Raw genomic sequence first — 13,583 nt, forward strand, 5'->3', positions numbered from 1 at the left:
CAACTGTAGTCAGTTGTCTAGATTCACAGCCAATGTGCTGTGTCAGAAGCTGAGAGAAAAGACAAGAAGTAGCTCTCTTCCACTCCCCAGTCCCGTCTCCAATCTCACACAGGGATTCGTGAATGTTTCCTCCTGGTTCCCCTGAGTGGAAGCAAATACTCTAAGGCACTGCCTTTGAGCCTTGTTCAATTCATCTGGATAGTCCCAACTCCAGAATTCATTGCTTTGCAAACTGTGTAACTTTGAGCAAGTTATATGGCCTAAATCATGATGCCCTCCACTCAGCCCCTCTCCTGAAGGAGTCCTGGAGACAGGACTGCTAAGATGGGCCCTCTGTGAGGCAGTAAATGCTGCCCTCCCACCTCCCCACTTCACTATGTGGGCAGATGGCCCCAGGGCACTTTCACAGGACCAGAAAGGGTGCTCAGAGAGTTGCTATTTCTAGACCACAGCACCCCAGTTCCTGAGGAGGGCTGAGGCCTGGTCCCTCTGTGCTCTCCCAGCTGGGATCCTCCATATTTCCATCTGACACTGTGGTGGGATCAGGAAAAAATAGGAGAGGAGCTTGGCCTTGGGGGGAGAGGAGAATTTTGTGGAGAAGTGCATGAGGGGAGGTTAAGCAGTCTAAGTCTTCTCTCTCTGTGTAGGAGGCCATTCAGGGGGGCGGGAGTCTGATCCCAATTATAATGGAGCAGGGTTGGCGGTTGACTTCTCATCTCTTCTCTCTATTTTGCTCCCAATATCTGTAGCCCTAGACTCTTGGGAAGAACTTTGGTCGCGAGTATGGGCTCTTGATCAGGGCCATAGGAACTAACACCCTCATTCCACCCTGGTTCCACCACACCATATACACATACATATGATGGAGGGGGGGCTGCCTCTGGGTTAAATGGAGGACCCTCAGATCGTCTTGCACTCCTGTGGATTGGGGTGTGTGTGTGTGTGTGTGTGTGTGTGTGTGTGTGTGTCTGTGTGTGTTGGGGAACTTGGTTTTGGGAGGAAATCTTTGGGTTTTTCTCATTTCCTCTCCCAGGCACAAATACTGGAGAACTCCTCCAAGTCCCATGTCGGTTCCATGCCCCCTGAGGACCCTGGCCACTGAAGCTGATCGTGAGACCGCACTCTATCACACTCCCTTTCGGGGCCTGCCCTTGGCTTAGGGTTCCCCTGTATGCCCAGCAGTCGCCTTGTAAGATCCCTTCTTGGGCTACTTTTCCTACTCAGCTCAGAGTTGGAGGATGAAAGGAGAGGGGTTGGAGTGGATCTATCTGTCTTCAGGGTCCAGCAAGGTCGATTCCAGAAGCTGTCCCAGCTTGTATTAAGCCCAAGCTTGGCTGATTTGCGTGTTGGCTCCTAAAGCAGGGATGGAAGGATACAAAATGCAGGCCATAGGTACTTCTCTCTCTCCTCCCCATCTCCTCCAACACTTCTACTTAGGAGGCCCATGGAGGGGAGGTAGAGCCAGGCACCAGCCGGTAAGGGTACAAGGCTCATTGTTCTTCGGGACTTGGTCCACTCTGTTTGTTACTCAGAAGCCCTTTCACTATCCAGCAAGACCACACTTTCTTGCATTCTTTCTATTCTTTCCTTTGTACATGTAAACAGGATGCTGTCATATCTACCCAGGGCTTGTGCCCATCTTGGGCTCTGTTCTTGTTCATTCTGCCTGTGCTGATCCAGCCCAAGAGGTCTGCACTGGTGCCTTCAGCTCAAACATTATCTCAGAGAACCTTCCCTTGGAAACTCAGTGTGGTTTCCATATTTACTCTCTAGCCTATCACTCTAGTTTGTTTGTCTTCACGGCACTTATCACCTTCTGGAATGATATGGTTCATACCTTTACTTGTTTATTGCTTGGCTCCCCTTCCCCTCCTAATGTAAACTCCAGGATTGCCGACACCTGTTTACTGCTACATCCTCGGTTCCCAGCACCAGTAAGAAATCAATAAATACTTGTCGACTGAATGGATGTTTGTTTGTTGTTTCTTTATAGGAATAATTTTTCAAAAGTTTAAATACTTTTGAGAAGTCAAAAGTGTCTACCATATTTAGCAACAAGGAATTGTTGGTGACCTTGTAGGGCACCTTCTGTGTGGAGTAAATGAGAGGTGAGAAACAGGAATTCATGAAGGGAGATGCAACTCCGTCAACTAAGCTTGAGCATGAAGGGAAGCAGAAGACGGCAATAGCTGGAATGTTCCATGAACTCAGGAGACACTTGAGCGTGGTGAATGCTGCTGGGAAGAAGGCAGCAGAGTGGGTGTATGACAAAGGAGGAGGAGATAATTGATGGAGTCAAGAACTGAGGAGGTGGGAGGGGGGAATCCAGGGCACAGGTGAGGTGATCAGGCACTGAGCAGGGGTCCTTTTTCATTGGAAAAAAGTGAAGGAGGAAAGGAGCACGTAGATTTTGCAGGGTCAGTGGCAGGAGCTTGAGCCAATTCCTGTCTGTAGCTTTGATTTTCTCCTGAAGTAGGAGATGAATTGGTGTGTTCACAGTGGGGGTGGCGTGGGGGTGGTATTGGGAGTCAGAGATATGAGGACGATGAAGAGGATTGTAAAGAAATCACTTCATCCTAGGTCTTTGAAATCTTTAAAAAAAAACCTTTCTCCAGGGGCCAGCCCCGTGGCGTGGCAGTTGAGTGCACGCGCTCTGCTGCTGGCGGCCCAGGTTCGGATCACGGGTGGGCACCGAGGCACTGTTTGTCGGGCCACGCTCTGGCTGGGTCCCATATAAAGTGAAGGAAAATAGGCAGAGATGTTAGCCCAGGGCCAGTCTTCCTCAGCAGAAAGAGGAGGATTGGCATGGATGTTAGCTCAGGGCTGGTCTTCCTCGCAAAAAAAAAAAAAAACAAAAACCAAAAAAAACCTTTCTCCAGATGAATTTAATTAATTAATTAATGTACAATTCAAGGCACCATTTTGCCACTAAGTCATTGCCTACAACTTCATATTTAGATGTAAATCCCATATCTAAACTTGAGACCCATAGGGTCTCGGACTGAAGATGAAAGAGCTGGAGAAAGAAAGGCAGAGTCTGATCATCCCAAGAAATAAAGAATCACAAGGAAGTTTTCAATATGGGAAAATTCTGACAGATTTTTGCAAAATTCTGCAAAAATTCTGACAGATCACAGCAAGATGGGGCTGTGCTATGAATGTCCATCTGGGCTACTATTCTAACACCAGAGAAATGTGGAAACTCAAGCCTGGAATGGACCTGGGAGGGCTTCTTGCCTGACTCTGTGGCACACGTCTCTGTCGCATTAATAACACCATTAGCAGGTACTTATTATCTCTGCTTACATAAAATGAAGTGTTCTTAATGGACAAAGATGATTCTGTTGATCCAACTTTAGGATGTACAGTTGTAATTTGGAGAGGTTTTGCATACTCACTCTTATTTGTAGCACAGGTACATGCTTTCAGGAATGTTGGTTTATAAAGATAGTGATAAAAATAACTTTTTTGTATTGAGCATCAACTATGCATCCATCCTGTACCACAGGGTGTTTTGCATTTGTAAATGGAAGATGTTGGTCATGGCCCCCATGGCCACTAGAACCATGACCTTGACCTTATTGCCATCATGCTGCAACCTAGAAGTTTCCAATTGGAGCTTGATGGAGCCCTGAGATACTTGGAGATGCAGCTTATGTGATGAGAGGGAGGTAGAGCCAACAGGGCTCCTGGCCACATCTCCACATTGACAAAGATAGCTTTTAGGGTCTATGTCAACTTCTAATTTTATGTAGCTAAATGGTTCCACTGGGGTGACAGAGTCTGACAATCTTCACTTTCATGACTGTAAGCAAATATTGATAGAATACTTAACGTTAGTGATTCTCTAAATGATTTATTGAGTTGAGTGTACTGTTTGGCATTACATCATAGGTTTGGGTTTAGTTGACTGGTATTTCAGTGACTCCTTATTTCCTCTTAGGCAACAATTCACCTACCACCAAGTTGAGTGTTTTGACTTTTGATCAACTCACTAGGTTTATACAAAGTATGGGCGAGCAAAAGAGCATAGATTAACAAACAGTCCTGATAATTATACCTATACTTTTACTTTTAAACAAATTTATGTACAAGTATTACATTCAACATGGTACTAAAAATCCATTTTTGTTGCATATGCTACGTTATCTACATAGACTACTTTAATAATACAAAAAATAGGTTTGAGGAGAGTGGAGAAAATGGGAGGCTACAGCTTAAGGGGTGGTCTTACTTCATAGCAAATCAAATATCTATCAGATTTGAATCATTTGGCTCAAAAAGATCTCTTAACAATAAAACTAAGTTCTAAAAAAGTGTTAAATCTCATCACTAAAGTAACATTGACATTGGATTTTGAAGCACATAAACTGTCCTGACAGTCCATTCACGACCTGAGCCTGGAAGCCTGTGGGATCCATTGGTAGTATCTGGAGAGGCTAGTGGGTTCCTCTCTAGAACCCAAAGGCTGTAAGTATTTTGTAGAGACAAAGATAGATAATCTCACGTAATTAGGGTCCAGCAAGAAGGTACTTTTTTATGGCAAGAGGGTCTAAGTTTCCAAAGGTTCTTTTATCCAGAAGATGTAAGCTCACCAGGAAGAAAGGGTGGGAAAGAGTGTCCAGGTCCACGACTGAGACGGTGGCTGATGGCAGTGAAAGTCTTTTCTGTGGTGAGTTAGTGACAGATATTCCCAATAAAGATAGGAAGTTATCAGCATCAGCATTCACCAAATCAGGCCTTGCTGCAGAAAGTGCGAGCTTTTGGGCCATTCTTTATTAATGAAGCCACACTAAGGTCAATATTAGAGGCAGATATTTTATCAGATATTGGCCCAGGTGGTGGTCCACGCACAGCCTCATGTCGACCTCCAGGCAAATCTATTTGATTAATGATGAAATGTAGATGTCACTATTGTGTCCACCATTAAAGAGGGTTGGATAGTCTGTCCTTCAGAGAGTGTGAGACCCAATAGACGTTCTGGCAACTTTGCCTCAATTAAATCATGTTTGCATACAGATCAGAAGGTAAAGTTTTTCCTCACACCTCATATGTCCTTCTAACTAGGTTCAAACCCGTTCACAACTAACTCACTTCTAGGCATATCAAGAAAAGGTGCAGGGGGCTGGCCCCGTGGCTTAGCGGTTAAGTGTGCACACTCCACTACTGGTGGCCCGGGTTCAGATCCGGGTGTGCACCTACGCACTGCTTGTCAGGCCATGCTGAGGCGGCGTCCCACATACAGCAACTAGAAGGATGTGCAACTATGACATACAACTATCTACTGGGGCTTTGGGGAGGAAAAGGGAAAAAAAGGAGGAGGATTGGCAATAGATGTTAGCTCAGGGCCGGCCTTCCTCAGCAAAAAGAGGAGAATTGGCATGGATGTTAGCTCAGGGCTGAACTTCCTCACAAAAAAAAAAAAAAAAAAGGTGCATGGTACACTGGAGAGTAGAGTGTCCCTCACTCACCGGAAGTATCCTGTGGGAGCCAGCCTGGTCTCTAGGACCTCTGATTGATGGGAGTTATTTAATATATCTCCCTAGATTTGGTTTTATTTCTGAGATCTCTGAAGTACACAAATCTTTGAGTTTGTTGCCTGCAATATCTGTCTCAGGAAGGCAGCATCTCTCTTCTCTATAGGAAGAAATCTTGATGCATCAAAAAGCAAAGCCCTGGTGTCCTGGGCATTTTCCCCCCCACATAGTGATCCAGCAGATTTTTACATAATCTGTTTTCACTTTAATTCACCCTCCATTTCTTAAATTCTCTGTGAACATCCTTTTCTGCAGCTGAAAGCTTCTGTTCTTTCTCTTCTGGCTTGTAAGCTTTCTGGGTCAGGTCCTTGAATAGAGGCGTAGTGTTCTGCTGATGGAGATCGTTAAGGATCTCCACTGCCAGCTGCAAGATTTTGCATTTATTTTCCACTAGAGCTTTGGCTGCAAGCAGTAAGAAAAGAATCATTTTCCAACTTTTTTTTTTTTCTTCCAGCTGATGCCTTGCTAACACCTCATTATTGGGCTTGGATTGTAAATGATGTCTGTTTTCTTCAACTCTCATTAATGTGGATTTTGGTACCATCTGACTTCCCCGACTTTTCATCTTCTTACTACAGTAATCTGCCAACTAACTCTTTATTTTTAAAATGATCCTGTCCATTTCCTTCCTTATGATTTTTCTCCAAAGATCAAGATTAAGTGGTTTCGGCTACATAGCGTATTTTTTCAGAACTTCAACCCCATTATTTTTTCTAATCCACAGCTTCTTTCTGAGACCTGTGATCTTATCTGATTCGCTCACCCATCTCAGTAGATAGGGATGGGAGGGCAGGAACAGTGAGGGGCAGGAGATCACAGCCTCCTCCCCACTCCAGGCTCCCATGTGCCCCCTCCAATTGCCACCCTTTCTTCTTCTTCCAACTCCTGTCTTCCTTCCATCTCTTTCCCTCACTTATCTGTTTTTCTACAACTTAAATTTACAAAAGATCTTGGTTTTTAGATTTCTAGCAGAGCTACATACAAGCTTTCTACATTTTTGTTGCTTGGGCTTCACACCATCTTCACTGCCTTCTCCAGATCTTGTTACCAGGTGCTAATTGAGATTCTGCCCAAAACAGCACCACTTTGACTCACGGAGGTCCCCACCGTTAGGTGACCAAGAATGGCCCCTGGTAGGGGTGCTGACCCACAGCCAGAGGCATTCTGACTCCAGGTCTCTCTTATCCCAGTTTTCTTCTCTTCCCCAAATGGCCTGATGCCAAGGCGCCATCATGCCTTACAGATGTGCTCACCTGAATTAGGATGGTTATGTCATTGCTGAATCTACTTCCTTAACTTGCCTTCACCTATAGTTTTAATTTGCTGTTACTTGCATTGTCTCAAGTATCCAAAAGTCCTCAGCCAAACGCTTGAACCCAGCTTCTCATGTGATGGCTTCTTTTTCTTCTGGTGTAAGTTTCCTTTCAGTGAGCTCTTGGGGTCCTAATAAAACAATCTCTGGAGTCCAAAGTGTGTGTGTGTGTGTGTGTGTGAGAGAGAGAGAGACAGAGAGAGACAGAGAGAGGCAGAGACAGAGAGAAAATGAATCTTCCCTTTTTGTGGCTTCTTTCCTTCTGCTGCTTCATGTGCTCTGGGAGAGGTGGGTTCCTCCCTTCCATTCCTTGTCTTCCTCTTGTTCAAAATCATATACAGACAGGAGGTACAGGCTTCTGGTAGGGGTAAACCTTGTGATGCTCCTTACCCATACAGAAGGAGGTTTGGTTGGCATGTCATTCCAAATTCCTCTCTTCCGACTTGTGAAACTTAAATTGCTGTGAAAATGAAAGAGCCTTAGTGTGTACATATATCACCCAACAAAGCTTTATAAAGCTGCTTCTAAAGGCAGCTCTTTTCTGAACATTTTAGACCCACACTGGGATGTAACTGGTTTAGAACAATGTTATATAGTAACCTTCTCATACAGTTCTGAAATTCTGTGATTTAAATGGACTATGTTGTCTTTAGTTTGAATAAAGAGAACATAGATGTACAACCCAAGGACATTCAGAGCCACTTGGTTTCTGTGCTTGTGGTGGGAGTCTACACAAATTGAGTTGCTCTATTTCCTGAGCTAGAAAGTTGCTGAAAGGTGGGGCCCATCAAAATTCATCTACTAATGGGCAATGCTTTTACTTAGTGCTTTTTTTGGTTGCCTTTGTCTCTCATCTTGCCCAGTGGTTGGGCTACATGTTTCCAGTCCACATACCTCACCTGCCCTCTTCCACTTCTGTGTCTCCAGGTAGTTAAAAGATGAGCTCTGACTAGAACCACTTAAATTGCCTCTCTCTCTCTTTTCTTCAAAATGCTTCCTCTCACGACTCTCAGATACAAGGAACCGAAACAAAGAGGATGCATCTCCAAAACATGGAGAGGGCAGGGCTGAAAGTGTCCATAGCTCTTTCTGTATTTCTTTGTTTATATGCCTACTCTTTGGATCATTCATGTGACCAGAGGGTATGTGGTTCTAGGATTTGCCCGGCTTCAGTCACCTACCCACCCCTTTGGTCACAGCGCAGTGTCTATTTCTGAAGAAGATGGGGGAAACCAATCAAGGATGCACAGATACAACCACTAGGAGAATAATATAGAATTCTGGTTTGACAGGTTTTTTTCCCCAACAGCATTTTGAAGATATCATCCTATTGTCTTCTGACCTCTATAATTGCCAATGAAAAATCTGCTGTCAGTGTACTTGTCCCTCCATTGTAAGTAAATTATATTTTCCCTTTGGTTTCTTTCAAGATTTTTCTCTTTGTCTGTGGTGTTTTGAAGTTTCACTATGATATAACTAAGTATGGATTTATTTTTATTTATTTTACTCAGGATTCAAGTTTCTTCAATCTGAAGAAAAATATCTTTCTTCAGGGATGTGCAAAAAAAAGATTTCGTTGTACAACCATCAAAATGGCAAAAATTAAAAATGATCAAGTGTTGGCAAGGATATGGGGAAAATTCTCAAAAGCTACTGATGGAAATTTGTAAACTATTGCAATACCTTTGGGATGAAATCTGGGGATACACGCAAAGCTGGATATTGTATAACCTATGATCAAGTAATTATGATTTTAGGCACCAATACTAAAGAAAACTTGAATTCATTGAAAAAAGAGATACATATAAGTATGTTCAGTGAAGCACTGTTTGCCATTGGAAAAAAGAGAGAGAGAGAGAAAGGAATTAATCAAAATGTCCACCAATAGGAGAATGAGTGAATCAGTAAATGTATATTCATAAATAGAATCCTAAACAGCAATTAAAACACATGAATCAGGTACACTCACATCAGGTAGATACATTTGGAAAACGAAATGAGGAATATAAAAAGCAAATAGTAGATGGTAAATGCAATGTGATGCCCTGTGCATAGATTTTAATAGCCCACAATACTATAATTGCCCAATAAGCAGAAAGATCTCACACTCACCCTATGATGTGATAGAATAAAGAAAAATGACGACAAAATAAAAGGCTATCCAAGATATATTTGTCCTCTTGGAAATCAAAAATATTTGAAATATTCCGGGTTTGAAGAAACAACTGAAATTAAAAGCTATGTGGAAATGGTCAGCAATTTTAGTCATACACAAACGTTTTTGGAGAGATAAGTGGGAGGCTGATGATATGCCTGGGGTCTCTCCAAGGTTACAAGTCTTAGAAAACGAAAACACTTGTTCTGAGTCAATTTTGGATCTGAGTTGTACTGTGGTGTCTGCAGGTTTCTGACATGGGGAAGGGGGGAAGAGTTAGAATACACCCCTCCCTCACAAACTTCCTGTAGTAATATGTAGAAAAACACAGTAGAAGATAATAGAATGTTGTAGAATGTGGAGGGATGTAAAATGGCAGTGTTAGGTAGAGGGAACTCGGAATGAAGGAGAGAGGGGGCATCTGGAGCAGTCTTGTGCTGGGAGCTGGCATGGCCAAGCACAGGCAGATGCCCCAACAAGGCAAGGTTCTGTGTCCTTGAGTGAGCACAGCCAGACCCAGCCAAGTTTAAGGGGCAAGTAAAATATGGGGCAATGCCAGAGGTAGATCTGTTCAAGGTGTGGGGCTGGGATGAGAGGAAATGCCAGAGGGTAGGGAGGAAGAGTGGGAGACTCAGATGAGATTTAGCTCAGAACACCACACCTCCAGAAGGAGAAATCAGGCCAAGTACTGTTCCAGGACAGCTGGAAGGCAAGGCCAGAGTGTCCTGGCTTCCTCACTTGGGGAGGCCACTTATCTGTGGAAGTGGCAATAAAAAGGCAGGGGAATTGAACTCCACAGAGCTTTCAGGTAGAAATGTTTCTCCTGCCTCAATTCAGGTGCTAAATGAACAACAAAATGAGAACCTCTACTATGAACAGTTTCCAATGATGAGATATCTGAGGCCATTACATTCCTGGGAATAGAACCAGGGGTGCCATGACAGACTACTAGAAAGAAAAAATTAGTGGGCCAGCCCCACTCAGACCCAATAAGGAAGCTCAATATTCCTTCAGCCCATTTTAGATTTTAGCAAAGCCAGATCCCATACTCAGAGTTTGCTAAGCTCTATCCTCCATATCATCCAGAAAATACAGTTACTACAGAGTGCACAATTGGGGAGGAGAAAGCATAGTGCGTATTAATTCATGTAAAAAATTGGATATTAGCACAGAAATGTTAATAAACAGAAATTCCTGAATTCTTTATGTTCGTCTGTTGTGGAAATAAAACCCTTTGGGAATAGATCAAAAATATACAGAAATTACTTGAAACTGGTGGACAACTAAATGTAATGTGCCTTGGATATTATTACTAAAATGTACTATAATTCAATTGTATTTTTTGTCTTTTAAGGGTTGGTTCTGGGGAGCATTATGCAGTGAATATTGCAGAAGTTATATAAAGCTCCAAAAGCTATTCTGTGTAAATTTCATGAGTGTGAATTCTCAACCATGATGTTTGGCATATTACTTTGATAATTCTGGGTGTTAATTGATTTTATGTTCTGACATTTTGACTGATTTTGGGAAAACTGAGACATGTACCCAGACTTGTTCTGTAAATGCTTAACAACTGGCTCCCTAGGTGAAAAGTCCTGATTTACGGTCTTTGCCAATTTCCCTGGTGTAAATATTTCCACTATGGCTGAGTGCAAGCTATGAATGTGATGTCACTGAACTCAGAATTGGGAAGAAATGTGCACAGTCGACTATTGTGAGTCAATACAGACCATTGTATGTACCCACGGGCTTCTGTGAAATTACAGATTTTACCAAAATTCTGCTCCATAAATATACAAAGGCCTAGTGAAAGAACAAATATCAAGGGAAAACAAAATAAATTCAAATTGGGGAGCTCAGATGAAGAAAATTGACAGATTTGTTTTTGAAACTTTGAGAAACGGCATTTGTCTATAATCTGCATTTTATTAAACGAACAAGATATCTATGTATCATGTTGAGTGTTCCGAACTCTTAGTTTCTTTGGTGTTCCCCTAGACGGAAGCGGGGGCTTCTTTCCTTTCAGATATTCGTGCTAAGGCAATGCTGACCGAAGGATCGATGGGACCTGCACACTGTGAAGCCAGTTTCAGGATGGCTGATCTTAGAGTCAACAAAGAGGAAAAGATAAGGAGCCTTCTGAGTTTTGGGAGGCAACACTGAAATTTAGAGCCGTGATTTGGTATGATAATGTATAGTTTTTTAAATTAACATTAATGAAAAGAAGAAAAATTAGCTGTTCAAAAATTGAAAAAATGGATTAATAAACTCTTCTATTAGAGTAAGGCAAGAAGAACTTATTAAAATAGAGGTGGGGAGCCGCCGGTGGCGCAAGCGGGTAAGTGCGCGTGCTTCGCTGCGGCGGCCCCGGGTTCGCCGATTTGGGTCCTGGGCCCGCACCGATGCACCACTTGTCAAGCCATGCTGTGGCAGCGTCCCATATAAAGTGGAGGAAGATGGGCATGGATGTTAGCCCAGGGCCAGTCTTACTCAGCAAAAAGAGGAGGATTGGCAGATGTTAGCTCAGGGCTGATCTTCCTCACAAAAAAAAAAAAAAAGAAATAGAGGTGAATTGGAACATCAGTAAGATTCCATGGACATTTTTTAAAGGAGGCTTTATCTGATCTGTCCCTGCAGTGACTTATGCTATTGGATGTTTTTGCTGCCATCCTGCCAAATTCCAGTCAAAATTTGGAACAAGTTTATTTGTAGAACTAATGCCTGTAGCTTCCAAAACTACCCTCCACTGAAAGGAACAAACGCTCTTGGAGGATAGTTGACTCCATATTCTGGGCAGCAACAAGAAATCAGGACTTGTTTGTGAATACTAGGTGTTGAAAGAAAGCAAGTTTGCATTAGGGTATCAGAGAGTCATAAATCCACAATGATGCAAAAGAGAAGATAAAAAAGAATTACCTGAAAATCACACGTGATTTCTGAAACTGTTTACTGCAAAGGCTGTATATTGATTAACACACGTTATGTGAGGCCTACACCTAAGTTTTTATAACCAACAGTTTGAAAATACAGGATGCTACTTTTTCTTGTAAGGAGATGAACCTGTAGCAGGTCACAGTCAGAAGAGGTTTCACAGGACATTATCAATATTCCAAAGATCTCTGCGAAATGTGGTTCAATTAATAGAAAAGGATACACGCAGGTTGGAGAGAGAATCAGAACTTTTGGTGATGCCCAGGATGGCCTTTCAGAGTTGTTTCTCTTATCTTCCCAGCAGTAAATTATAATCTTTTCTAAGTATTGCCGGCAGTGGCTGCATAGCTGATAGAGGCATGCCCTGAAAGCCGCGCTGTGTTTTATCAACTAGCCAGTGCATGTGCACTGTTGCAAGTTACGTGCTGTTGTTTGGGACCATTCATCCAACAATGACTCACTTTGCACAGGCAGGTGCACCACATCCTCTTTCTATATTATTTCGATTACCACGTTGCTGTGCACCTCAGATGGCAAATCAGAACCAGCTTCTCCACCCACCATAGACCTCACTATGCCTCACTACAAGAGGAGAAAATCCTATAGATGTCATAAAATGTTAAATGGACCCTGATGAATGGAACATTTTGAGAGGGCAAAATCAAACGGAAAAAAGCATTTTGGTGAAGAAGTACCAAAGCTAGTTAGAAACTAAAAGGAGAAAGATGAACTAAAGGGAAAATATATCATAAAATGTAAATTTTAACTGAGCTTCTCTTTCTAAGGAGATTTTAAAATTAAGGAGGCATAGGGAATAAGTGAAGGAACAGAAAGTAGGATGATAAGGGGTAAGTTTGTCATAAATATGTGAGGAAAAACATGCTTGCACTAAACGCAGCCAAAAGTACACACATCAAGTGGAAAAACAGGTCAATATATGCCAATTGGTGTCTATATGAACGAAATGTATGATAAAACAAATGAAAAAGAGGTCATTTTAACACCAATTGGAGCTTATGATAACATCCGGTTCTTTGCAAAATCTGTATCTTAGATGCACTATGGTTTACGTTATGGTTTACAAAATTGGAAGAAAACCAACTAACAACAGGTTTATTATCATCAGTAAAGGATAGCGCGGTGTCAGACATGTGCAAGTAGGAGGTCCAACCCTTTTCCTAAAGGAGGTGGTTGTGGAGGCCTGCTTTGGGGAAGAAGGTAGCAGCACTCTGGGACTGTCCAGCGGATGGCGTGATGCAGGTATCGGGTGGAAACTGAGCAGGATTAAGGGAGAAACAAAGAAAAGAGGGGTTTGGGTTTTGTGTAAACAAATAAATCCAAGAATGCGTGTTTGTGAGCCTCTGAGCACTGCCCACCGTCAGTGTCAATCACTCGGGATTGGCAAGTTTGCCTTGCCAGCCTCCTCTTCTTCTCTCCTATGAGTGTCACAGTGAGAACTCATCCTGGGGGCTTATGAGTCAAAATGGATTTGTAGTGATCAAGACAGCCTACTGTCCTCAACACACTGTCCTCCTTGTTCCTAACATCTCTGAAGGAAAGGTGAGACCCCTGGAGAGAGGGTAAAGAAGAGGCTGTCAGCATATGAGCATCCCTCCTTTCCTGGCTCTTTAAGTTGCTGAACATAATT

Source organism: Diceros bicornis, chromosome 2 (genome assembly GCF_020826845.1).
Source record: "Diceros bicornis minor isolate mBicDic1 chromosome 2, mDicBic1.mat.cur, whole genome shotgun sequence".
NCBI lineage: Eukaryota > Metazoa > Chordata > Mammalia > Perissodactyla > Rhinocerotidae > Diceros > Diceros bicornis.